Source organism: Oryctolagus cuniculus, chromosome 2 (genome assembly GCF_051225735.1).
Source record: "Oryctolagus cuniculus isolate XC-2025 breed Fujian yellow rabbit chromosome 2, ASM5122573v1, whole genome shotgun sequence".
NCBI classification, from domain to species: domain Eukaryota; kingdom Metazoa; phylum Chordata; class Mammalia; order Lagomorpha; family Leporidae; genus Oryctolagus; species Oryctolagus cuniculus.
This window is the reverse complement of record NC_142868.1, coordinates 100,257,114-100,284,112: the sequence shown is the minus strand read 5'-3', so window position 1 is coordinate 100,284,112 and position 26,999 is coordinate 100,257,114. Positions and strand designations below refer to the sequence as shown.

Here is a 26,999-nt window from a genome sequence, read left to right as displayed (position 1 = left end):
ACACTCATTGGGGGACCCAGGTGGAATATCAGGTTCCTGACTTCAGACTGGAGCCTGGGACAGTCCTAGCCACTGTGGCCATTTGAGGGATAAACCATCAGATGCAAGATTTTCTCTCTCCCTTTCTCTCCTTCTGTTTCTCTCTCCCTTGCTACTTCTCTCTCCCTCTCTCTCTCCTTTCTATGCCTGACTTTCAAATAAACAAGTCTTAAAATAAAACAAAATATAAAACTAAATCTAATGAAAAAGAAATATCTTTCACCTCTGAATAACCATACCACTTATGATAGATTGTATATTGTATTCTAGTTTTTCACCAGGTACATATACTGATTTCTTATTTTTAAATTTTATTTGAGAAAGGTACCATCTGCTGGTTTATTTCCCAAATGCCACCAAACACCTGGAGCTGTGTAAATTGGGAATAGAGAATTCAATGCACTTCTCCCAGCTTAGCGGCAGGAACCCAGTGATTGACCTTTTAAAGGTTCTTTACATGCAAAACAGCTGGAAGCTGGAGTCAAAAGCCATAATTAGAGATCAAACACAGGCATTCCTTGATTTGGAACACAAGCATCTGGTATCTTAACCACTAATACAAACACTTGTCCTTCAATTTCTTTTTTTTAAGGATTTTTTTTTATTTATTTGATAGGTAGAGTTACTGATAGACAGAAAGATCTTCCTTCCATTGGTTCACTCACCAAATGACCGCTATGGCCAGCACTGTGCCAATCTGAAGCCAGGATCCAGGTGCTTCCTCATGGTATCCCATGTGGGTGCAGGGGCACAGCACTTGGGCCATCCTCCACTGCCCTCCCAGGCCACAGCAGAGAGCTGGACTGGATGAGAAGCAACCGGTACTAGAACCCAGTGCCCATATGAGATCCTGATGCTGCAGGTGGAGGATTAACCAAGTGATGCATGGCACTGGCCCCACTTATCCTTTAATTTCTTGATTAAACTATAAGCCTGTTAACTGGAGGGTTTTGTAATTGTGTCTTCAGTGGCCCTTGTGGGGTGCATCACTCATACCACACATACAGTGATGTACCAAATGAGACACTGACCTTAGAAATGGAGGAGTTGGAGAACAGCTATCCCATCTAATCAAAGCTATAAATGTCCAATAGCTTTCACCAAATATGCTATTGTGTCATAGTCATTCTGGCTAACAAAATGACATTTGTCTAAAAATTTACATTTGGGAATCCAGAAAGAGGCAAGAAACAGGAGAGTTTCTTGAATAATGAACTTTCTGTCACATAGTGGGTCAGCTCCAGGAAGTTTCCCTTTTCAGAAAAAGATTTATGACAGTAAAACAGTAGACCTTTAATGTAGTTTTCTCACAAATGGAGTGTATACTGTCCTTTCCCTACAGAAAGCTCTGTGAGGCTTTGCTCAACTTGAAGAGGATGGAAAGACATTTAATTACTACATATCTATTACACAAAGAAAGCAGGAAAAGTGGGAGAATACTTCCTCCAACTTCTGTCTTTAGCAAACATTGAGCCTCCTAGCATGAATCTGCTGGCAACAAATAGAAGAAAAAATGTAAATTTTAATCCAAGAAGAACTCATGAAAGGCTGTCCCACATCTCCAGATGCTCTTACAGAAGAGGAGCTATTCCATCTGTAATTATTTTAATGTTAACAGAGCCTAAATTGATCAGAAGAGCTCAACTAACTCAGATGCCACCAAAGTGACCTAATTGATCTATTTATAAATCCTGAGGCTAATTCTCAATTGAGAAACTTAGTTTCAACCTTAGGTACTGCTCAAGGGAATGATTTATGAGAAAAGTTTATGATTCTATATTGAGTGGCTAGAAATAAATCGTTGATAGATGCTGCACAAGAAATAGGATATTCAGGTACAGGAAGCATGTAGAACCCAAAATAGACATAATCAGAGATCTTCACAACAACACATTATATTCCAACTTTCAAAAGTAAGACACAAAGATAGTCCAAGTCCTTGAAGAAAAAATTTGTACCCAGAACACTGTACTTTGTAAAGTTCTCATTTATAAATGAAGGAGAAATAATTACCTTCCAAAACAACAAATATCAAAAGAACTTGTCAGCACCCAGCCAGTCTTAAATGAGATACATAAAGATGTACCATTCACAGAAACAGAGAAAGATAACCAGCATCATGACAGAATATGAAGGCAGAAAACCTTCTAATAATAGTACAAAGAAGATACAAATAAAATAATCAGAATATTTATGGAAAAAAATCCAAGACCAAGTCGTTCTTTATCAATAATAACCTTGAATTTAAAGGAACTAAGCTCTCCACTTGATCTTAGCCAAAAGGCCAATAAATGACTAAACTGAATAAACTCACCAATTAAAAGATATGGACTGGGGGCAAGTGCTGTGGCATAGCCCATAAAGCCGTTGTCTGCAGTGCTGGCATCCCATATGGATGCTGGTTCATGTCCTGGCTGTTCCACTTCCAATATGGCTCTCTGCTGTGGCCTGGGAAAGCACTAGAAGGTGGCCTGGGTGCTTAGGACCCCGCACCTGTGTGGGAGAACTGGTGGAAACTCCTGGCTCCCGGTTTCGGATCAGCTCAGCTCCAGCCATTGTGGCCAGTTGGGGAATGAACCAGCAGATGGAGGAGCTCTCTCTTTCTCTGCCTCTCTTTATGCATAGCTCTGATCTTCAAATAAAATAAATCAATTTTTATAAAAAAAAGATACAGACTGGCTGAATGGATTACAAATCATGACCTATTTATATGCTGCCTAGAACAGAAATGTTTCTGAATATTTTCCCAATGAATCCTTGGGTAGAAGGAGTGATCTGGAGAATTCTAAGGCAAAAAGGACTTAAGGAGGCTGAATAGAGTGTGGCCATGCTGAGTTCAGCTGCTCTGGATACAAAGGGAACAGAGGAAGGGCTATATTTTCAGGTGTCTGATGGAAATCTGCATAGAAGTCAGAAAACAGCAGGGGCTCTGTGGGATGAAAGAAGAGAGGACAGAAACACTGTTGTGGCTGGCCACATGGCACAGCCAACTGCCAGCTGTGAGACACCATCTTGCTAAGTCAAGATAATTAAAGATTGCTGTGCATCCCACCACTGGCAGACTAAGCTGAGTGGGAATTCCATAGCCTCTGACTTTTGCTTCAGACTTAGGAGCTGACTTGTCTGAGCAACTGCTGTGCTTGTAGAGGGGAAAGTGTTTTCCCCTCCACTCCCCTGACTTCATAGGACACCACAGTCAGCAGTGAGGAGTCATACAGGGGGCCACTTTTCAGCTCTTGGCAGAGTCATAGTCAGATTTTGAGCAACTTGTGGGGAAAAGGAGAGATCTTCTGCATCTTACGTCTGTAGGAGTTCTGGGGCATTAGTCCTGGATCTACACTCACTCATTCTGCATGAACCAGGGTGATTCATTCTAGATTCTAGGGCCTAACACCAGCAGCAATCCACAGAAATTTGACTTCCACCCTGGGACATCTGAATAATGACCCCACTGTACCCTGCACCACCAATATGGTAACAATTAGTTCCAGATATATTACTCCCACAGGCATCTACTCAGTGGACCTAGGGAAGAACCTACCTGCACTCCAGCTCTCTGGACTCACATCTGCCAGAGCAAAGTCTCCTGTATGCCTTATAGTCACCCCTCAGGACTAGAGCAGTTTCATTCACATCTAGTAGTCCCAGGACTAGTACTATTGGCGTTATAAGCCAGAACATCAATTGGACTATCCTAGAAGGATGTGGTAAAGGCCCAATCACATCACACAGTACTGGATCCACAAGACTCAATATCATTCAAGGTTGTCATTGTTACAAGAAGACACTTGCCTTTGTTAAAACTCCAAATACAAGGCCCTGACTATCAAAATCTCCAGGGAGACTGACATTGAACTCTCTGGACTGAAGATACACGTCCTAGGAAACCCATATTCATCACAAAGCCACACTTCTATCCCTAAAAATTTCAGCAGACTAGACAATATGTCACTAGGCACAAATGACATTTATTAAAACAAATGAAATGACTCAGAGACTACATGCCTAGAATTAAAACCAAAACAACAAGCCATGTTATATGCATTCCATATAAACCAGAAAATCTTTTCCAATGAAATCTACTCCATAAAGCAGAAGGGGGGAGTACACCAGTTGCACAGACATCAATGAAAGGACAAAGAAGAAATGATGTAGCAAGATATCCTGATGCCACCAAAAATAAAAAATAATGAAATTCTCCAGAAGTAGATCCTGAACTGTAGGATATCTCTGAAATTCCAGAAATAAAATTCAACATGATGATTGTAAGGAAACTCTTTGTGATGCATGTTAACATAGACAGATTAAAAAGTAAGGAAATCAATGGATGACAAAAATGAAAATATTCCTAGGGAGATAGAAAGTATTAAGAAGAACCAAGTAAAAATTTTTCAAATAACATCTTTAATCAGTGAAATAAAAAACATACTTTTTTAAAAAAAAGAAACTTTGTTTAAAGATTTATTTATTTATTCAAAAGTCAGAGTTACACAGAGAGAGAAGGAGAAACAGAAAGAGAGAGAGGTCTTCCATCCAATGGTTCATTCCTCAATTGGATGCAACGGCCGAAGCTGCTCCAATCCAAAGCCAGGATCCAGGAACTTCTTCCGGGTCTCCCACATGGGTGCAGGAGCCCAAGGAATTGAACCATTTTCTACTGCTTTCCCAGGCCATAGCAGAGAGCTGGATCAGAAGTGGAACAGTCAGGTCTAGAACTGGTGTCCATATGGGATGCCAGGACTTCAGGCCAGGGTGTTAACATGCTGTGCCACAGTGCCATCCCCATAAAAAATATATTTGAAAGCCTTATCATCTGAATAGACCAAATAGAGGACTGACCACAAGAACAAGATTTTGAAACAATCCAGTCAGACAAAAATAAGGAGAAAGAAATGAAGAATAATAAAGAAAGCTTACTTGAAATGTGGAAAACCAATAAATTACTATCTGTATCATATATTCAGGAGGAGAAAAGTAAAAAGGCATTGAGAACCTGCTATATTAAATAATAGTTGAAAATTTCCTAAATCTAGAAAGAGACTTAGACATTAAGATTCAAGAAGCTGAAAGGACCCCAACCAGACTCACCCAAAAAAATCTTCTCCAAGGCATTTTGTAGTCAAATTTTCAAAAGTTAAGAATAGAGGCCAGCGCTGTGGACTGTGCATAAAGCTACTGCCTGCAGTGCTGTCATCCCATATGGGCACTAGTTATATTTCTGGATGCTCTACTTCTGATTCAGCTCCTGCTAATTGCCTGAGAAAGCAGCAGAGGATGTCCCAAGTCCATGGGCCCCTGCACCCATGTGGGAGACCTAGACAAAACTCTTGGCTCCTAGCTTTGGTCTGGCCTATCCCTGGCCATTGTGGCCATTCAGGGAGTGAACCAGCAGGTAGAAGATCCTTTTTTCTGCCTCTGCCTCTCTCTCTCTTTCTCTTTCTCTCTCTCTCTGTAACTCTACCTTACAAGTAAATAAGATAAATCTTTAAAAAAGAGAGAGAAAAGAACAAGGAGAGAATCCCAAAGACAGTGTGAGAAAAGCATTGAGTTACATACAAAGGAAAGCCAATTAGGTTAACATCAGTTTCTCAGCAGAAAACCCACAGACCAGGAGAGAGTGGAATGACATATTCAAGGTCTTAGAAGAAAACAGTCTTAACCAAGAATATTATATCCAGCAAAATTATCCTTTAAAAATGAAGGGGAGGCCAGCGCCATGACTCAATAGGCTAATCCTCCACCTGCGGCGTTGGCACCCCAGGTTCTAGTCCCAGTAGGGGCGCCAGATTCTGTCCAGGTTGCCCCTCTTCCAGGCTATCTCTCTGCTATGGTCCAGGAGTGCAGTGGAGGATGGCCCAAGTCCTTGAGCCCTGCACCCATATGGGACACCAGGAAAAGCACCTGGCTCCTTGCTTCAGATCAGCGCAATGCACCAGCCGTAGTGCACTGGCCGTGGTGGCCATTGGAGGGTGAACCAATGGCAAAAAGGAAGACCTTTCTCTCTCTCTCTCTATCTCTCTCTCTCACTATCCACTCTGCCTATCAAAAAAGAAAAGAAAAAGTGAAGGGGAAATAAGTTATTTTGCAGATAAGCAAACCTGAGAGCTTTCACAACCACCAGATCAGCCTTACAGAAATTCTGAAGGGGGTCCTGCAATAGAAGTAAAAATCAGGAGCTGGCACTGTGGTACCACTGGTTAAACATATGATTATAAAGTAAATTAAAGTCATGTTAATATAAAAATTAAAAGAAAAATAAAGGAAATAAGAAAGAGGAATTGCAAGGAGCAGGGATTGAGGGAAGAATGGTTATCTTCTTAGAATTGTATCTATCAAAATCATCAAATCTGTTCTCTGTGTCTTAAAATTAAAAAAAATAAAATGGGACATCTACAGAATTAAATGCCAACATTCAAAAAGAAAAATATCTCAAAGATGTAATCATGCATTATGATGACCTAGAAAAACAACAACAAACCAAGCCAAAAATCAGCAGTAGCTGAGAAATAATAAGGATCAGAGCAGAAATAAATGAAACTGAGGACCCAGCATTGTGGCAAAGCAATTAAAGCCACTGCCTGTGACACTGGCAACCATATGAGTGTTGGTTTGTGTCCTGGCTTCCCCACTTCCAATATAGTTCTCTGCTAAAGGTCTGGGAAAAACATCAGATGATGGCCCAAATTCCTGGGTCCTTGTCACCCAAGTGGGATACCTGGATGAAGCTCCTGGATTCACCTGGCCCAGTCTTGGTCATTGCCACTATGGAGAGTGAATCAGTAGATGAAAAATCCTTTTCTCTCTGTCTCCCATTCTCTCTGTCACTTCTCCTGTCTCTGTAACTCTTATCTTCAAATAAATATATAAATAGATCTTTTAGAAAGAAGCTGAAACTAAAAAACAATGCAAATGATCACTATATAAAAAGCTGATTTGTCAAAATTATAAATAAAATAGATATGTATCTAGCTACACTAACAAAGGAAAAAGAGAAAAAAAATCAAGCAACTCAAATAAATGAAACTAGAAATGGAAAGGAAGCCATAACAACCAACACCCCTGAAACACCAGGAAGCATAAGAAGTTACTCTGAAAAATTTTATGCTTATAAACTGAAAAACCTCAAAGAAGTGGATAACACATAACCTTCCAAGATTAAATCAAGAAGTTATAAACTGTAGAGTCTGAATTTCCCAATCAATGCACAAGGCTCAGTCCTGGATGCAAAAGCAGAGGTTTATTTGTTACCAGCTGACTGGGACCCCCTACCCGCACACAGCCCATTAGTCTCACAGAGGCAAAAGGCCCCCTCGTTTGCATAAAAGAGGTTTTTATAGCCTCATACTTACAAGGGTGCAGGTCATCTCCTACGTAGGTTACCTTCTTACTCTCTATATGGCAAGGTATTGGGACCTAACATGATCATTGGTTCATTTAAATGTATAGGCTATATACGTTAAGTGGCAGGAAGGCCACACAAAGGAGATGGCACAGGGAGGCACTGGTGGGAAGCACTGGGCCATAAATTCCATGGGAGCTGGTGGGGAAAAGAAGGTCATAAATTCCAGGAGAGCTTATTTTCTTTGTTCTCAAGGACCTGGCCTGCCCCCTTCATGGCCTAAGACGAGGTCTACACAGCAGGCAGGCAAGCAAGCAAAACCAGCATTTAGCAAGCTAGGGACTCCAATCCCTACAAGACAATCTAAATAGACCTGTAACAAGCAAGGAATTTGACGTAGTAATCAAAAATCTTCCATCAAGTAAAAGTCCAGGAAATGATGGCGTTATTATTGATTTCTACAAAACATTCAAGGAGAAAGTAACTCTAAAACTTTTCAAACTTTTCCAAAATATTGAACAATAATGTACTCTGCCAAACATTTTTATGAGGCCAATATCACTTTGATACCAAAACTGAACAAGAATACAATATGAAAAGAAAACTACAGACCTGCATTCTTAATGAACAGAGATGCAAGGATTCTCAAAAAAAAATATTAGCAACCTGATTGCAAAACCACATCAAAACAGTCATGCATGATGATCAAGTGGGATTTATCCCAGATTCAAGGGTAGTTAAACATTTAAAAATCAATAAATGTCACAAATCACATCAACAAAATAAAATAATAAAAACCATATGGTCAGCTCAATAAATACAGCGAAGGCATGTGATATGATTAAATGCTCTTTCATCATAAAACACTCCACAATGGGGCCAGTGCCATGGCTCACTTGGTTAATCCTCCACCTGCGACGCCGAAATCCAATATGAGCACCGGATTCCAGTCCCAGTTGCTCCTCTTCCAGTCCAGCTCTCTGCTGTGGCCCTGGAGGGCAATGGAAGATGGCCTGAGTGCTTGGGCCCCTACACCCACATGGGAGACCAGGAGGAAGTACCTGGCTGTTGAATTCAGATTGGCACAGCACCGGCCATGGTGGCCATTTGAGGGATGAACCAACAGAAGGAAGACCTTTCTCTCTCTCTCTCCCACTGTCTAACTCTGCCTGTCAAATAATAAAAAAAAAAAAAACATTCAACAAATTATGTACAGAATTTATTAGGTATATTCCTCAAAATTATGGAGACTGTATATCACAGACCAAGAGGCAGTATCATACTGAATGGGAAAAAGCTGAAAGCATTTCAAAGAGATCTAAAACTAGAAATCATTCTTGTTCCATATTGTGCAGTAAGTCTTAACAACAGCAATTAGGGAGGAACAAGAAATAAAAGCCACCAAAATTGGAAAAGAGGGAGTCACAGTGTTGTGTTCTGGATCACCCAGATAGAAAGAACCAGCGAGACTCACCAAAATGCAAAGAACAAAGGGACTTTATTTATAGGTCCAGCATGCTCGGGTCTGGTTTCCTAAGCAACACAGTGCCGGGAGGCCAAGACCCCCTTCTCTTTGTTCCTGAGGGTTTTTATAGTTGCCAGGCAAAAAGTATTACATCCACATTCCTTCTTTCCACATATGGCCATACATCGAGTCTGCCCACTTTATTGGTTGTCCCCACCTGGTGCTGCTGGGCCAAGAACTTCCCAGTGTCAGTTTTTTTTTTTTTTTTTTTCAACAGGCATGTTCTGGGCCTAGTCTGTTCCTTTGTCTTGTGAGAAGTCTGTCATGGCAGAGCTCTGGCCTCTCACAACAGCAGCTGAAATTTGAATCAACTAAGGTGTTTGTCATCAGATGAATGAGTAAAGAAAATGTGGCATATATATACAATGGAGTCTTATTTAGCTATAGAAAGTAATAAAATTCTACCATTTGCAGCAAAATGCATGCAGCTGGAGGACATTAAGTTGCAAAAAATAAGTTGGTTCCAGAAAGACACTTATCACATGTTCTACCATATATGTGGGAGCTGAATTTTAAAAAGAAAAAAAAATGATTTTACATATCAGTACTGCTGTAAATATAAATTTCTAATCTTTGCTTTATGCAATTTTCAAATTGATGTGAGAAAACTCAAGATAGAGATAGTTCATAAACTAGAGGCCACATCTTGCCTGCCTCATGTAATCCTATTGACCCACTTGTCAGACTGTGTAACCACTCCCTTTTTGAAGCTCATTATGATATCGGAGATGACCCCCTAAAATCTACATGGAGATATGGTCCCTTGAAGTTCCCCAGAACTGCCATCTGAGGTGCCACATATGTTACCGGAACATGGGGTGCCATATGATATCACCATATGCTTATTAATAGATCCCCAATGTTCATAAGCTCAAGAGGGTTCTTGCCTAATATTTGGAGAATAATTCTAAATTCCAGCAAAAATAAATGAGGCAGCATGGTACATTTTAGGCTTTTATTCAGTGAGAGAAATCATAGAACAGTGAGTGCTTTACCTAAGAGAGAGGTAAATCTGGGTTCATACCAAGCACCAGGAACCAGCCATTTGGAGGAGCATCTAGGCCAGGAAGCCTAGGGCAGGTGGGCCGAAGGTCATGCACCCTGGAGGCACAGGGCTACAGCAAGCCCCCTCCTGGCAAGAGGCCAGGGCAAAGAAGCGAGGGAGGGACACACCATGTCCTAGGCTTTTAACCCACTTCCAAAGGGGAGTGGTTAATTAACCTAATAGCTGGTGGGCACTCAGGTGTAGCCAGGTAGGGTGTGAGGTCACACAGGGGCATGGCGAAGGCATGGTCTTCTAGCTAACAAACCTAATTGATTTTAACTTGTATGCCTGCCTACTTCAATAAGAATCTTGGTGAACAGCAGGGCTCTCTCTTCTCGTGGACCCAAGTAAAGCAGGATATGGAAGTTCCTGTTTACCCTTCCTGGCCCACTCTCCCTAAATAAAGTCCTTAGGTCCTTCTGTATTATTCTCACTCTATAAATGAACTTCATTACACTGAAGGTCATGTTTGTTCCTGTGCTTAGAATTCTCCTCAAAGTAACAGACAAGAGCCTGAATTAGGCCAGCACTGTGGTTCACTAGGCTAATCCTCCACCTGCGGCACCAACACCCCAGGTTCTAGTCCTGGTTGGGGTGCTGGATTCTGTCCTGGTTGCTCCTTTTCCAGTCTAGCTCTCTGCTGTGGCCCAGGAGTGCAGTGGAGGATGGCCCCAGTCCTTGGGCCCTGCACCCACATGGGAGACCAGGAGGAAGCACTTGGCTCCTGGCTTTGGATTGGTGCAGCGCCACCATAGCAGCCACTTGGGGAGTGAACCAATGGAAAAAGGAAAACCTTTCTTTCTCTCTCTCTCTCTCTCTCTGTCTAACTCTGCCTGTCAAAAAAATAAAAATAAAAAAATTAAAAATAAAGAAAGAAAGAAAGAAAGAAATAGAGCCTGAAGTAAGAGTCTGGGCCAGACCTAGCCCCCAACATACTGGCAGAGCCAGCCAAGAGAAATCTGTTTCTAATGGAGCAGAATGTTAAATAGAATTCAAGCAGTTTCTGTCTCAGCAATGCCTGGTTAAGTTTCATTGTCTCCCAGTCTCTTTTCTCTCAGTGCTTGCAGTTTGGGAAGCTCAGCTAAAATGCAAAGATTGTCTTTTGTGTCTCTGATTTTGGTTTGTTTTGGGGAGCAGAGCCTAATACGGACTGTTAGCATTAATTGAATTTGGACAGAAAGGCAGGAGAAAGAGGAGCAAGTCTGTGACAGTTTTGCAATACATAAATGTTTCCAAGTGGACTGTAACATGTCTTAAGGACCATTTATATATTTGTGGATGTTAAAAATCAAGCCTTTAGTTTTACAGAAAGGTTTTTAAAATCATAGATGTTGCTTTGCCTCAGATTTCTGCATTTCAAATCAGGCATGCTAGACAACTTTTCATTTGCAAATTTCTGGTGGTAGAATAAGTTCTGCTGCCCAGTAACCAAGATAGCATAGCATCAGGAAGGCAGGACTCCAAACACAATGGAGGTTCCACTGCCTGCAGTGGAGAGTGGGACTTTTGCCCCATATTGTACTTCCAGGAAAAACATGTGGTTGCCAAGATGGCTGTCCCCATGAGGACTTCTACCCTTCCTGGAAGATGGGCAACAGACCCATCCCCAATATGGCAGCCCTCATAGCTGATTGTGTGCTGCAGTGTTGGTCCTGGCCTGGCAGAGCTGAGGCCTGCAAGGCACCCTCAAATCCCACAGCGCTGGGGACAGAAGTAGCTTGTATAAACCAGGAGGTGTTGAGACCCAGCATGGGTGGCAGAAATGGCAGGGATTTGCTGAGTGACATTTGCATTTTAGTTCTTTTATTTATTCATTTTAGCTTTTCTATGGTTCCCTTGGAGCTCCTGAAATTTTTATTCCCTGTCAGGCACGTCCTTCTGGGATTTCATCTTGAACCAAGCAGTTTCCCTTTTTATTTTAGCTTTTATTGTACCTTAACCCTTGTTCTCATGGGCTTCCTGAAATTTTTATCTCAGTTCTGGAGTGGCCTTCTGAATTTTCATCTCAGACCAGGCAGGGTTTTCTTTTTTATTTTATTTTTTTTTTGTTTCAGATTTACTCTGGTTTTCTTGGACTTCCTGGGGTTCTATACCCCAGGTCTGGTGTGACTTTCTGAAATTCCATCTCAAACCAGGCAGCAGTATTCTCTGTTGCATTCTGGGATGTTTTTCTTTTTATTTTAGCATGTTACTTTGGCTATACACTGGTTATTTAAAAAAAAAAATGGGAACTGTAAGATTGTCACAAAACACACCAAACAGCAGAGTAAGGGAAAGGGTTTATTGTGGAAAGGAAGGAGAAATAGATTATAAGAGAGAGAGAGAGCGCAGAGAGAAGAGAGAGTGAGCAAGAGAAAGTGAGATGAGAGAGGAGAGAGTGGAAGAGAAGATAGGGCCATGTGTTCAAGAACAGGTCCTTTTAAAACTTTGCCAGAGGGTGGACAGGGAAGCAGGAGCAGCAAATCCCATTAGGATAAGGGTGGAGCTTCACAATGATGGTTGGGCCATGTGAGCACCTGGCTTCCAGCAATGGTGGTGGAGCTAGAGCCTAGGATGATGTCAGGGTGTAGACCATGCCATAGATAAAACTGCACCATTTTCCTACCAAGAACCCCCTCAATGTAGTGGGTAAAATAATGGACCTCATTTTGTTTTTTTTTTTTGTTTGTTTTTTTTAAACTTTTATTTAATGCATATAATTTTCCAAAGTACGACTTATGGATTACAATGGCTTCCCCCCCATACCGTCCCTCCCACCCACAACCCTCCCCTTTCCCACTCCCTCTCCCCTTCCATTCACATCAAGATTCATTTTCGATTATCTTAATATACAGAAGATCAGTTTAGTATACATTAAGTATGGATTTCAACAGTTTGCTCCCACACAGAAACATAAAGTGAAAAATAATAGATTATTTTTTTAAATGATGATGAAATCAGAGCAGACCTATTGTCATGTTTAATCCCAGTGAGAGTCAAGTTGGGAATTGATAATTTCTTTTTTTTTTTTCTTTTTTCTTTTTTTTTTTTTACAGAGGATCAGTTTAGTATGCATTAAGTAAGGATTTCAACAGTTTGCACCCCCATAGAAACACAAAGTGAAATATATTGTTTGAGTACTCGTTATAGCATTAAATCTCAATGTACAGCACATTAAGGATAGAGATCCTACATGAGGAGTAAGTGCACAGTGACTCCTGTTGTTGACTTTACCAATTGACACTCCTGTCTATGGCATCAGTAATCTCCCTATGCTCCAGTCATGAGTTTCCAAGGCTATGGAAGCCCTCTGAGTTCTCCGACTCTTATCTTGTTTAGACAAGGTCATAGTCAAAGTGGAGGTTCTCTCCTCCCTTCAGAGAAAGGTACCTCCTTCTTCGATGACCTGTTCTTTCCACTGGGATCTCACTCGCAGAGATCTTTTGCCAGAGTGTCTTGGCTTTCCATGCCTGAAATACTCTCATGAGCTTTTCAGCCAGCTCCGAATGCCTTTAGGGCTGATTCTGAGGCCAGAGTGCTATTTAGGACATCTGCCATTCTATGAGTCTGCTGAGTATCTCACTTCCCATGTTGGATCACTCTCCCCTTTATTTACTCCATCAGTTAGCGTTAGCAGGTACTAGACTTGTCTATGTGTTCCCTTTGACTCCCAGTCCCTTCACCATGACCAACTGTGAACTGAAACTGATCACCTGGAACAGTGAGATGGCATTGGTACATGCCACCTCGATGGGATTGAATTGGAATCCCCTGGTATGCTTCCAACTCCACTACTTGGGGCAAGTCAGCCTGAGCATGATGGACCTCATTTTGTGTACAAATAGAGACTGTAATGTGTCAAAATTACAGTTAAGGAAATGAATCCAAGTCACATGCTTAATGATAATTGGGCTTATGAATAGCCAGGTCTGTTTTTATCTTCTCTGGTACTAAAAACAAACTATTCAGATGCTTAGTCCTATATACATTCCTGAGGACTTACTTCTAGGGATACAGTTTGAAAACTTGTATGGAATCCCAAATACCCATGAGCCGGGTAGTAAAAGCAGCATTTCTATAGTGATAATGTAGATAGAGTTAAAGAGGAGAAAATATTCCAACATGGGAAGCAGTGCATACAACAGACTCATAGAATGGCAATTGCTGTAACACTCAGTGGCCTCAGAATCAGTCCATATCAAGATGGCTAAAAGGCACACGAGAGCATTTCAGGTGTGGGAAGCCAGGACATTTGTGCAAAGAGTGTCCCTCCATGAAGGATCTGTGACTGAGACTCCAGTTGAAAGAAGTGGTCATCAAGGGAGGATGTACTCTTCTCTAAAAGGAAGCAAGGACTTCCAATTTCCTCATGGCCTTGTCTGAAGAATGATGGAGTTTGTAGATTCAAGAGACTTACACACTGGAGCCTGTGTTTTGGCACAGCAGGTTAATCCTTGCCTGCAGCCCAGCTCCCATATAGGCACTGGTTCTAGTCCTGACTTCTCTTCTGATCTAGCTCTCTGCTACAGCTGGGAAAGCAGTAGAAGATGTCCCAGGCACTTGGGCCCCTGTACCCACATGGGAGACCCAGAGGAAGCTCCTGGATCTTGGCTTCAGATCAGCCCAACTCCAGCTGTTGTGGCCATTTGAGGAGTGAACCAGTGTGTAGAAGACATTTCTCTCTCTCTTTCTCTCTCTCTACATCTATGTCTCAAATAAATAAATAAAATCATAATGGCTAGGGTGGGTCAGCCCAAAACCAGGAGATAGGAGCCTCATCCAGGTCTTCCACATGGGTAGCAGGAGCCCAAGTACTTGGACCACCCTTTGCTGCTTTTCCCAGGCCAATATCAGGGACCTGGACCTGAAATAAGGCAGCTGGTATACCAGATGGTGCCCAGCCTGGGAATAAACCAGTGCGTATATGGGTTGCCAGCATCACAGGAAGTGGCTTTACCTGCTAAGCCACAAACACTGCCATCCCACACTAATAGAACCAATGTAAATCTGCTACTACAGATTAATTATCTAATTCTAAGTGAGAAGGTAGTTCAAAGCTTTAGCAATATAACAAAAGTACTTGGCTAAGTAGTATGGCATAGCAAGAATTTGACTTCAGATCTACCTTTTTCTTCTTTTTTTAGTTTTATTTATTTATTTTGAAAGTCAGAGTTACACAGAGAGAGGAAAGGCAGAGAGAGAAAGAAAGGTCTTCCATCTACTGGTTCACTTCCCAATTGGCCACAATGGCTGGAGCTGTGCCAATCTGAAGCCATGAGCCAGGAGTTTCTTCCAGATCTCCCACACAGGTACAGGGGCCCAAGGACTTGGGACATCTTCCACTGATTTCCCAGGCCATAGCAGAGAGCTGGATTGGAAGTGGAGCAGATAGGTCTCGAACCAGCACCTTTATGGGATGCCGGCACTTCAGGCCAGGGCATTAACCCACTGTGCCACAGTACCGGCCCTAAGGTTTACCTTTTTAAAAACTGAGAATCCAAACATGTTCATCTTCAGGGGCACACATCAGATTTAAGCTTTATCAGGAATGCCATCTTCTAATTAATTCATAATATTGTCCCATGTGACTCACTGGTGGCACTGCAAGGGAATTCCCCCTCTATTCCATCCAGTTCCATCTTCTTAATTTGACTTTCTAGTTCATTCTAGTTACTTATTTTACCACATATTTACTAAGACTGCAGACTCTTAGTCATTATGTCTCCTGATTAAAGATAGCTTTGTGACTCAAAATGTTTGCCAATCCTGTGGCTGCATCTGACAGAGTATATGACAAGGATATTTATCCTGGTCTAACTAGATTCATCATTCACTAAATCAATTTAATATACATCTAGAAATACTATTGCATCTAGCAAATTAAAGCATTCTCATGCTCCATGAATACCTCATATCCTCTTCCATGCACTGGGAATTTCCCATATTTTCATGTTACCACTCACCTTTTCCTACACATGTGGAATGATAATTTGACAAAATACCTCTTTTATGCTATGCAATTTAAAAATATTACTGCATTGGTATTTCAGTTTATACTTCTTTCATTATACCTGGAATATCATATTTACCCTTGATAATTCATTTTTGGAGACATAGGAACAATTATATATTGGAGAAGTAGCCTGGTGTGTTGGCTCAAGGTGCAACAGATAGAATATCCCATTAAGAAAAGAGGGAGGGGCTGGTGCTGTAGCATAATTGGTAAAACCACCACCTGTGATGCTGGCATCCCATATAGGGACCTGTGGGTCCTGGCTGCTCCACTTCTGATCCAGTGCCCTACTAATGTGTCAGGGAAAGCAGTGGAGGGTGGCCCAAGTGCTTGGGCCTCTCCATCCATGTGTGATACTTGTAAGAAGCTCCTGGCTCCTGGCTTCAGACTGGTCCAGCTCTGGCTATTGCAGCCATTTGCAGATTGAACTAGCAAATAGATCTCTCTCTCTCTCTTTCTTTCTCTGTAACTCTATGTTTAAAAAATGAATAAATCTGGAAGGAAGGAAGAAGGGAGGGAGGGAGGGAGGGAAGGAAGGAAGGAAGGAAGGAAAGAAGGAAGGAGGGAGGGAAGGAAGGAAGGAAGGAAGGAAGGAAGGAAGGAAGGAAAGAAGGAAGGAGGGAGGGAGGGAGGGAGGGAGGGAAGGAGGGAGGGAGGGAAGGAAGAAAGCTGTGGCTGGCGCATCACGCTGATCCGAAGCCAGGAGCCAGGTGCTTCTCCTTGTCTCCCATGCGGGTGCAGGGCCCAAGGACTTGGGCCATCCTCCACTGCACACCCAGGCCACAGCAGAAAGCTGGACTGGAAGAGGGGCAGCCGGGACAGAATCTGGCACCCTGACTGGGACTAGAATCTGGGGTGCCGGTGCCGCAGGCAGAGGATTAGCCTATTGAGCCACTGTGATGGCCCCATCCATTGTTAACTCTATGATTGCCATGTCTAATAACTCAAGTGAGACACATTACAGGTTCTAATTTCTAATTGTGTGTCAGAGGCCTAAAATAAGGTCTAAGTGAACTTCAAAAACCTCATTTTAAAATGGAATTAAAAGGTAAGTAGCTTAGGTTTCTATAAAATTTTTGAACTACCCATAATGAGAAAATCATTTGGAATGCATGCAATTTTTTCATAGAATGCAGTTTTCATTAACTTTTTGAAGATTTCTTGTGTGTACAGATTTCACAATTTTTTGCATCCAAATAAATCTTTAAATTTTTTTTAAATTTTAATTAAGTTATGCAAGTTTCCTGTATTCTATATATACAGATTTATGAGCATGGCAGTCCTTCCTACCCTACCCTCCCTCCCGCCCATGCTCTAACCCTTCTTCCTCCCTCTCCCATTTCCACTCTTAATTTTGACAAAGATCTACTTTCAGAAAATAAACTTATTTTTAACTCCATTTACACAAACTGAAGTACTCTGGTATGTCTGCAACATAAAGCATAAAATTTTCTCCCAAAGAAAAATTTCTTCTTCAGCCAGTGGCTTCACTAGTCATATGAGCATTCATCTAAGATATGAACTCAGAACCACACAAACAGAAGTAATGGTTCTTATCCCTACACTGAACACTGACATCACATTCACTTCCACCTTCATATCAACATGCTCACCCAAACACATTATGCTTGAGTCTCGGAATAAAGTCATTTCTACAAGATTCCTTCCTTCAATTCCTATCCACTGTTTACTTGAGTGAGTGCAAACAGAGGAGCAACACACATGGATAAAATTTGACTCTCCTTTATTGCCAGAAGTAGAGAGCCGCCTCATGACCTAACGAACTCTCAACTCCAAAACAAAAACCACAAAAAATGGGAAGGGGAATACATGGTTGCTAGGATCAGGGGGAATATATGGTTACTGGGGTCAAGCCAACCTAAGACCTATGTGAAACTTATATCAATTATAATCTTGACAATACCAATTACAGTCTTATCAATTCCAATTATAATCTTGACATTAATCCAGGTGTTGGCCTAAAGCATATGTGAGACATAGACAAATTACAATCTTATCATTAACCAAGGTATAGCCTATCTGGTATAGCTTGAGGGATCCTGCTGGGGGGTTTCTATGCTCTGCTAAGTGTGATGTAGTGGACTGCTATTTTCTGAGTTTTTTAGATCATAGTTTCATACCAGAGTCTCTTGGTGGGGGGTGTTTTCTCAAGATGGAGTCTTGAGTGCTCTAAAATTGAGTCCCTACTGTCAATGTGTTACCCACCCACCAGTGCAAATCTTCTGCTCTCCTACTTTTTGTCTTTATTGGAAACCTTCAATCCACTCCTCTAGTAACTTACTCTTATGATTATTTGTTTGATTATTTCTTTTTAAATTTGTATTCATTTTAACTTATGTGAAAGGCTGAGAGACAAAGAGACACAGATAGCAATCTCTTCTATCCACTTCACAAATGCCTATGACAAACAGGACTGGTTGAGGTTAAAGCTAAGCACCCATAAATCAATCTTGGTTACTCACATGAGTGGCAGGATATCAGGGGTCTCATCCATCACCTGCTGCCTCCCAAGGTATGCATTGCATTAGTAGGAAGCTGAAATAGGAAGCAGAGACAGTTTTAAACTCTAAGCCCTCCAATATGGAATACAGGCACATCCCAAACATCCTTTTTTTTAAAGATTGATTTGAAAGCGTCACAAAGAGATGAGATGGGGGGGGATTGCATTATCTGATTCAGTCCCCAAATGGGTGCAACAGCTAGGTCTAGGCCAGGCTGAAGCCAGGAGCCAGGAGTTGCATGCAGGTCTCCCATATGGGTGGCAGGGCACTAAACAACTGGTCCATTTTCAGCTTTCTCAGGCCATTAGCTTAGATCTGGATCAGAAGTAGAGCAGCTGGGACATGAACTGGTGCCCATTATGGGATACCAGCATTGTAGGTGGTGGCTTTACCCACCACTTTATAACACTGCCCCCCACCAAGTACCATCTTAACTACTGATGTGTTTTCACTTGTTTATTCCTGTTTACTCCCTTTAGATTAACCACAGAAAACTTAGCTGCAGAACCATAATTCAGTTATCCTCTTGACTATCATTATGAATTACAAATCAACAGAGAGTTGCTGTGTACAATAACCTACTGTTCTCAAAACCCTGCTGCCCTGTGCCTGGTCACCTGAAAATTAAAAATTAGATTATGGGTTGGATAGTGTGCTTCAGAGATTGAGACCTGAGCATCCTAATTCAAAGTGCCTGGTTTGAGTCCTAGCAACTCTATGGCTTCCAATCCAGGTTTGTGTAATGCACCTGAGAAGTATGGGATAATGTCCCAAGTACTTGAGTTTGTGCCACCTGGATGGAGTTCCTGTCTCCTTTCTTCAGACTTGCTTAGCATTGGCTGATGTGAGCATTGCAGAGTGAACAAGTGAATGAAAAATATATTTCTTTGTACCTCCCTTATTATTGCTCTGACTTTTAAATGAGCTGATAAAAAATCTTTTTAAAAAATATTTATTTACTTATTTGAAAGTGAGAGTTATACACAGAGAGGAGAGACAAAGAGAGAGTCTTCCCTCCACAGGTTCACTCCCCAGATGGATGCCAAGGCCGGAGCTGCACCAATCCGAAGCCAGGAGCCAGGAGCTTCTTCCAGGTCTTCCATGCAGGTGCAGGGAAGGACTTGGGCCATCTTCCACTGCTTTCCCAGGTCACAGCAGAGAGCTAGGTTGAAAGTGGAGTAGCCAGAACTTGAACCAGCACCCATATGGGATGCCATCACAGCGGGCAGTGGCTTTACCCACTATGCCACAGTGCTGCCCCAAAATCTTTTTTTTTAATTCCTGTCCAGCTCTTTGCTGTGGCCCAGTAGTGCAGTGGAAGATGGCCCAGATCCTTGGGCCCTGCACCCGCACGGGGGACTGGGAGGAGGCTCCTGGCTCCTGGCTTTGGATCGGCACAGCACGCCAGCTGCAACACGCTAGCCATGGCGGCCACTTTGGGGGTGAACGAACTCACTGTCTAACTCTGCCTGTCAAAAATAAATAAATAAATAAAAACTAGATGATAATACAAAGGAGGTGCAAAATTTTTCCTAGTACTAACAAGAGTCAAAATAGTTGGAAAATTTCTGTGACTGACTCATTGATTTTGTAGTCACTACATTTGAGGGCTCAAACTTTCAGACACTTCGCACAAGTCTGTGATCTCTTTTATTCTAAAGTTCATGATCACATCAGCTTTATGATCTAAAAGGCATAGTCTGCTTAACCTGAATTAAACTCAAGATCAAGGTAATTACACTATGACATCGTTAACAAACTTTTCTCCCTAATTCTGTACAACAGCTATAAAAGTAAAAGGAAACATGATGAACACTTTTGCTCTGTCAAAGTTCTAAATGGTTATAAAAACAGCCCCCATGAGTTTGCATAGATGCCCTTCTGCTTTGTGGAGTTTCACTTGTTCTGAAAAGAACTTCAGATAATTTCTGCAAGAATGTTGGTTTTAACTTGAGATAATGTAAAGTGCTGATGTTCTCTGAGGCTGTGAATTTCAGAACAGCTCTCTATTAGAAAGAGCTGTATTTTACTGATTACAGGGACAAGCATTTGCCACAGCAATAACAATGCTACTTATATCAGAGTGCCTTTTAAAAAAAAATCATTTATTTTGTTTATTTGAAAGGCAGAATTAGGGGTGGGAGAGAAGTAGATTTCCATCCACCGGTTCAATCCCCAGATGGCTGCAACAGCTGGGGTAGGTTGGATCTGAAGCTACAAGCCAGGAGCTTCTTCTAGATCTCCCATGTGGGTTCAGGAGACCAATGATTTGGGCCATCTTTTGCTGCTTTCTCAGGCACATTAGCAGGGAGCTGGATCAGAAGCAGAGCAGCTGGGACTTGAACCTGTGCCCACATGGAATACCAGCATTACAGGCAGCAGCTTTATCTCCTCTGCCACAGGTCTAACCCCTCAGAGAGCCCCTATTATGAATGCACACCCTGAGAGGCTGCAGGTGATGGTCTAATTAATTGGGCTTCTATCACCCACATGGGAAACACAGACTAAATTACTGGCTCCTGAATCAGGTTTACCCAGCCATGCTATTGCAGGCCTTTGGGGGAATGAAGCAACTGATGGGAAATATCCTATCACTCTGCCTTTCAAATAAATAAGTATATTTTTAAAAATCTAATTACACATATTATATTTCATACAATATATAATGATATGAAACATTAAGAGAGCAGATAATTGAGGATTCTAGCATCTACATCTTTGGCATGGAAATGTTTTGAAACAGATGGATTTTTGAATTGCATTTATCCATGAAAATTTTTTTTTTGACAGCAAAGTGGCCAGTGAGAGAGAGAGACAGAGAGAAATGTGTTCCTTTTCCATTGGTTCACCTCCCAATGGCTGCTGCGGCCAGCGCACTACAGCCAGCGCACCACACTGATCTGAAGCTAGGAGCCAGGTGCTTCTCCTGGTCTCCCATGTGAGTGCAGGGCCCAAGGACCTGGGCCATACTCCACTGCACTTCCAGGCCACAGCAGAGAGCTGGACTGGAAGAGGAGCAACTGGGACAGAATCTGGTGCCCTGACCAGGACTAGAACCTGTTGTGCTGGTGCCACAGGTGGAGGATTAGCCTATTGAGCCATGGCGCCGGCCTGAAAATTCTTCTAATGAGTAGATGGAACACTAGATAGCCTTTGATCAAAGTAATAAGCTAAGCATGTCAATTTTCTCAAATGACAGTGATAAATTCTCTTAAATATATTTGTTTTAGAAATAAAAAGAATTATCAGGAATTACTACAAAGAGCTGTATGCCCACAAATAGGGTCACCTAGAAGAAATGGTTCCTGGACACATACAACCTACCAAAATTGAGCCATGAAGACATACAAAGCCAAACAGACCAATAATTAAGATGGAGATTGAATTAATAATAAAGGCCCTCCCAACAAAGAAAAGCCCAGGACCAGATGGCTTCACTACAGGATTCTACCAGACATTTAAAAAAGAACTAATTTCAATACTTCTCAAGCTATTCAAAACAATTAAAAAAGAGACACTCCTCCCAAACTCCTGCTATGAAGCCTGCATCACCTAAACCCAGAAAAAAAATACAGCAGAGAAAGAGAACTATAGACCAATTTCCCTGATGAATATAGATGCAGAAATCCTCAACAAAATACTAGCCAATTTAATCAAACAACACAATCAGAAAGATCATTCACCCAGACCAAGTGGGATTTAATCTTGGTATACAGGGGTGTTTCAGCATTCACAAATCAATAAATGTGATATATCACATTACAAACTGAAGAATGAAAACCCAATGATATCTAAACAGATGTAGAGAGAGCATTTGATAGAATACAATATCTTTTCTTGAAGAAAACCTTAAGCAACTTGGGTATAGAAGGAACACTCCTTGAGACAAGGCAATCTATGACAAACCCACAGCCAACATCTTACTGAATAGGGCAAAGTTGGAAGCTTTCCCACTAAGAATGGAATATGACAATGATTCCCACTCTCACCGGTACTATTCAACATATTTCTGGAAGTTTTAGCCAGAGCCATTAGGCAAGAAAAAGACATAAAAAGCATACAAATTGGGAAGGAGGAAGTCAAGCTAACCCTATTTGCAGATGACATGATTCTATATATAAGGGAAGAAAGGACTCCAAGAAGAGACCATTGATACTCCAAAAAGAGATTTGTAAAGTGGAAGGATATAAAATTAACACACAAAAATCAATAGCCATTGTATACACAGACAATGTCATGGCTGAGAAAAAACTTCTAAGATCAATCCCATTAACAATAAATATACAAAAAGTTAAATAACCTTGGAATAAATTTAACCAAGATTGTCAAAGATCTCTATGATGAAAATTGCAAAATGTTAAAGACAGAAATAGAAGAAGGCAAAAAAGTTATGGGGGGAAAGCCATTGTAATCCATAAACTATACTTTGGAAATTTATATTTACTAAATAAAAGTTAAAAAGAAAAAAAAAAGGATAAGGCACAAAAAAATAGGAAATCTTCCATATTCATGGAATGGAAGTCAATACCATCCAAATATCCACATTACCAAAAGCAATTTACAGACTCAATGTGATACCAATCAAAATACCATGGACATTTTTCTTAGATATAGAAAAATGATGCTGAAATTCATATGGAAGCACAGGAGACCCTGCATAACTATATCAATTTTACACAACAGAAACAAAGCTGGAGGCATCACAATACCAGGTTTCAAGACATACTACAAGGCAGTTATAGCCAAATAGACTGGTACTGGCAAAAAAAAAAAAAAAAAAAAAAAAACAGATATGCAGACAAAGGAGAAGAATAGAAATTCCAGAAATCAATCAAAGTATCTACAACCAACTTATATTTGACTAAGGAACTAAAATGAATCCTTGGAGCAAGGACAGACTCTTCAGCAAATGGTACCAGGAAAAATTGATCTCCTCATGCAGAAGTATGAAGCAAGACACCTACCTCACATCTTATACAAAATTCCACTCAAAATATATTGAAGATCTAAATCTACAACCCGATGCCATTAAATTACTAGAAAAAATTGGGGATACCCTACAAGACATTGGCATAGGGAAAGACTTCTTGGAAAAGAACTCAATAATGGGGGCAATTCTAAGATGGCAGAGTAGGGAGGGAGCTTACTGCTCTAGTACAGGAGAAGATAGTTTTTAAAAAGGTGGAGAGAGTGTAGTCTCAGGGAATAGTTAGGGAGAAAATGGCAGAGGAAACTCTACCGAAATGAGAGAGACACGGTGGACCTACGTGGAGGGCTTAGATACCCACAACTTGGAACTCCAGCAGCTGAGAGCCTATGTACCAACGTTGGAAAGTGAGGTGAGACCGTATTGCAGCAGCCCTAGTCACTGGCAAGAAAGCAGCAGGAAGAGCCTCAAGGAAAAATGACTTGGATCCCTGTGGGGAATAGTGCCCCTACCAAAGAGGCAGAGCCAAAAAAAAAGTATAGACACGTTTTTCTCTCCCTGATCACTTTACAATGGTATTCTGTAACAAGCAGATAGAGTGGATGCCATTTTGGACATATATAACAATTGTACCAGTTCATGTCTGTGCCCAGTAACCAGCCAAGTGGAGACTACTGACTCGAATTGGGAGAATGAATGGGACTAGGAGTTGTAACTATGTGAGGCTTCTGTACTGGTACTGTGAAAAAAAGCTGAGGGTGTGTGGGAGGACTCACAGTGTGGCTTGGACTTTGGGCAGTCACAATAGGAGACTCCACATGCTCCAGGCTTCCTGATTACCTGGTGAGAGACATTGCTGGGGAATCTGAACTTACACTGAGGACTGAACAGATCCTTTATATGGTTCTTGGGACAAAGCAGATGAACATTTCAACCATTGGGGCTAGCATTCAGACACTGGTCTCCTTTGAGGAAAGGAGCTCAGCTTAGCAGAATAAATTTCACTTCTGATTAAAATAGAGAGAGAGAGAGAGAAGTTACCAAGACAAACCTGGGTGTGTCACCTTAGGCACACCCTTCACCCTGGAGAACTGAACAGAGTGCCCTGGCCACACCCACTACAAGCCTCTAGATACTTATTGAAAACAGACATTCCACTTACCTACAGAGTCATAGTACAATGATAAAAGCCACCACCACAACAACAAAAAGAAGAAACCAATGAGTATCTCCAAAAAATGCTGAACAATAAATGCACAAATTCAAGAAATCAGAATAAGGAAGAAAACATGATGCCCCCAAAAGAACACAACACTTCAATACTAAATGTGAAGATGATGAGATGGAAGAAATACAGGAAATGGAATTCAGAAAATTGATCATAAGATTACGTAAAGTAAGCAGAAGCAAATGCATGAACTACTGAAATCCATACAGGATATGAAAGAAAATTTCTCCCATGAAATTAGATCTTAAAGAGAAATCAAAATGATATGAAGAATGTAATAGAACAAGTAAACAATGCAGTGGAGAGCCTTAACAACAGGATCAGTGAAGCATGAGAAAGAATATCAGACTTAGGAGATAAAGCACAAGAAATTATACAGTCAAACCAAACAAGAAGAGGAAATTAGAAAGTTAAAAAACACTGCTGGAAATCTATAGGATACTATCAAATGACGCCACATACAAGTTCTAGAAGTTCCTGAAGGTGTGGAAATAAAGAAAGGATTAGAAGGCTTTTTAGTGAAATAATAACAGAAAACTTCCTTAATTTGGAGAAAAAAAGAGAGAACCAAGTACAGGAAGCATATAGAACTCCTAATAGACATAACCAGAAAAGCTCTTTACCTGTCGCTCCCCCTCTTCGTGGAGGAATGACACTAAACCCTGCGCTGTTCTTTCGTCTGCTCGGCCCTCCCCGGGTTTGCTGCTGGTTCTTCCCGGGTTGGCTACTGTCCCTTCCACCTCCGTGGAAGGGCAGTTCCCCCTGCCACATTCCCCACTTCCGCGGGGGAGCGGCACACCGCCGGCCGGCTCTCTCGGGGGCTGCACAGGTGTTCCTTCAGATAGATGTTCCCCTTAGATGTTCCTGGTGCATGCCGTCTCTCTCCTCCTTTATAGTCCTCCTCCGCCAATCCCAACTCGGCTGCCCACACGCCAAGTACGCTGCTCTCCTCCAATCAGGAGCGGCTCTTGCAGCTTGTCAAGTTGGTGAGAGGCAGCTGGGTAGAAGCTGTTTTCTTCTCTCCCAGCGCCATATTGTGGGAGAGCAGATGCATAGAATAAGTCTTAATTCCAGTAACTTAGTCTAGTCCGGGTTGCTCCCCACATTACCATGACACATTGTAATCAAATTCACCACAGTGAAACATAAAGATTCTAAAATGTGCACAAGAGAAATGCCAGTTTACTTTCAGAAGATCTCCAATTAGACTAAGAGTGTACTTCTTATCAGAAATCCTACAGGCTAGGAGTCTTAAGAGGAAAAAAAATGTCAACCCAGAATATTATACCCTGCAAAGCTTTCATTTATGAATGAAGGTAAAATGAAGACCTTCCATAAAAAAAAAAAAAAAAAAAAAAAAAAAAAAAAAACAGAAATCGACAGAATTTGACACTGCTCATTGGACCCTACAAAAGATGCTTGAGGATGTGTTGCAGACAGAAAAACAGAAACATAGTCATCACTACAAAAGAAGGTAAAAGAAGAAGATCCCTCAGTAAAAGTTCAAAAGAAATTCAAGGTAAAAAATAGGAATATTTTTTGGAAAAATGGCACGGCAAAGTCTTTACTTATCAATAATTAACTTGAATGTAAATGTCCTCAACTCTCCAATTAAAAAACACAGACTGGCCAAATGGATTAAAAAACAAAAGCCATATATTTGCTGCCCACAAGAAACACATCTCACCAACAAAGATGCACACAGACTGAGAGAAAGAATAGAAAAATATATCCCATGCCAATAGAAATCAAAAATGGCCTGATGGAGCCATCATAATATCAGACAAAATAGCCTTTAACTCAAGCACTGTTAAAAGAGACAAAGAAGGGCACTAAGAAATGATTAAAGGATCAGTTCAACAAGAAGATGTAACTATTATTAATGTATACACACCTAAATACAGGGCACTTGGCTATTTAAAAAAATATTAAGGAATTTAAAAGGAGACTTAGACTCCAATACAGTAGTGATGGGGGACTTCAATATCCCACTTCCAGCAATGGAAAGATCAAACAGACATAAAATTAGCAAGGAAACAGCAGCAGATTTAATCAACACTATAGTCAAAAGCAACTTGACAGAGATCCATAAAACTTTTCATCCCACAGTTGCAGAACACACATTCTTCTCAGCAGTGCATGAAACTTTCTCTAGGATTAACCACATACTAGGCTATAAGCAAATATCAACAAACTAAAAAAAAAAATCGAATTCATACCATGCATCTTCTCAGACTACCATGGAATGAAAATTGGAATCAGCAATTTAGGAATCTCTAGAACATATGCAAACACATGGAGACTGAACACCATGCTCCTGAATGAACACTGGGTCATAGAAAATATCAAAAGGGAAATAAAAAATTTCTGGAAACAAATGAA

General features: G+C 41.2%; 1 long non-coding RNA gene across 1 annotated transcript in view; it reads right to left on the bottom strand.

The window, feature by feature from the left end:
* The window catches only part of LOC149127939 (uncharacterized), a 45,687-nt gene extending 19,894 nt beyond the window's left edge, over positions 1-25,793 (bottom strand). The window contains exons 1-2 of the long non-coding RNA XR_016229639.1: positions 25,241-25,793; positions 18,424-18,496 (exon numbers count right to left, since the gene is read on the bottom strand). This is a non-coding gene — a long non-coding RNA (uncharacterized LOC149127939). The remainder of the gene's footprint in view (positions 1-18,423; positions 18,497-25,240) is intronic.
* Between the last annotated feature and the right edge of the window lie 1,206 nt (positions 25,794-26,999).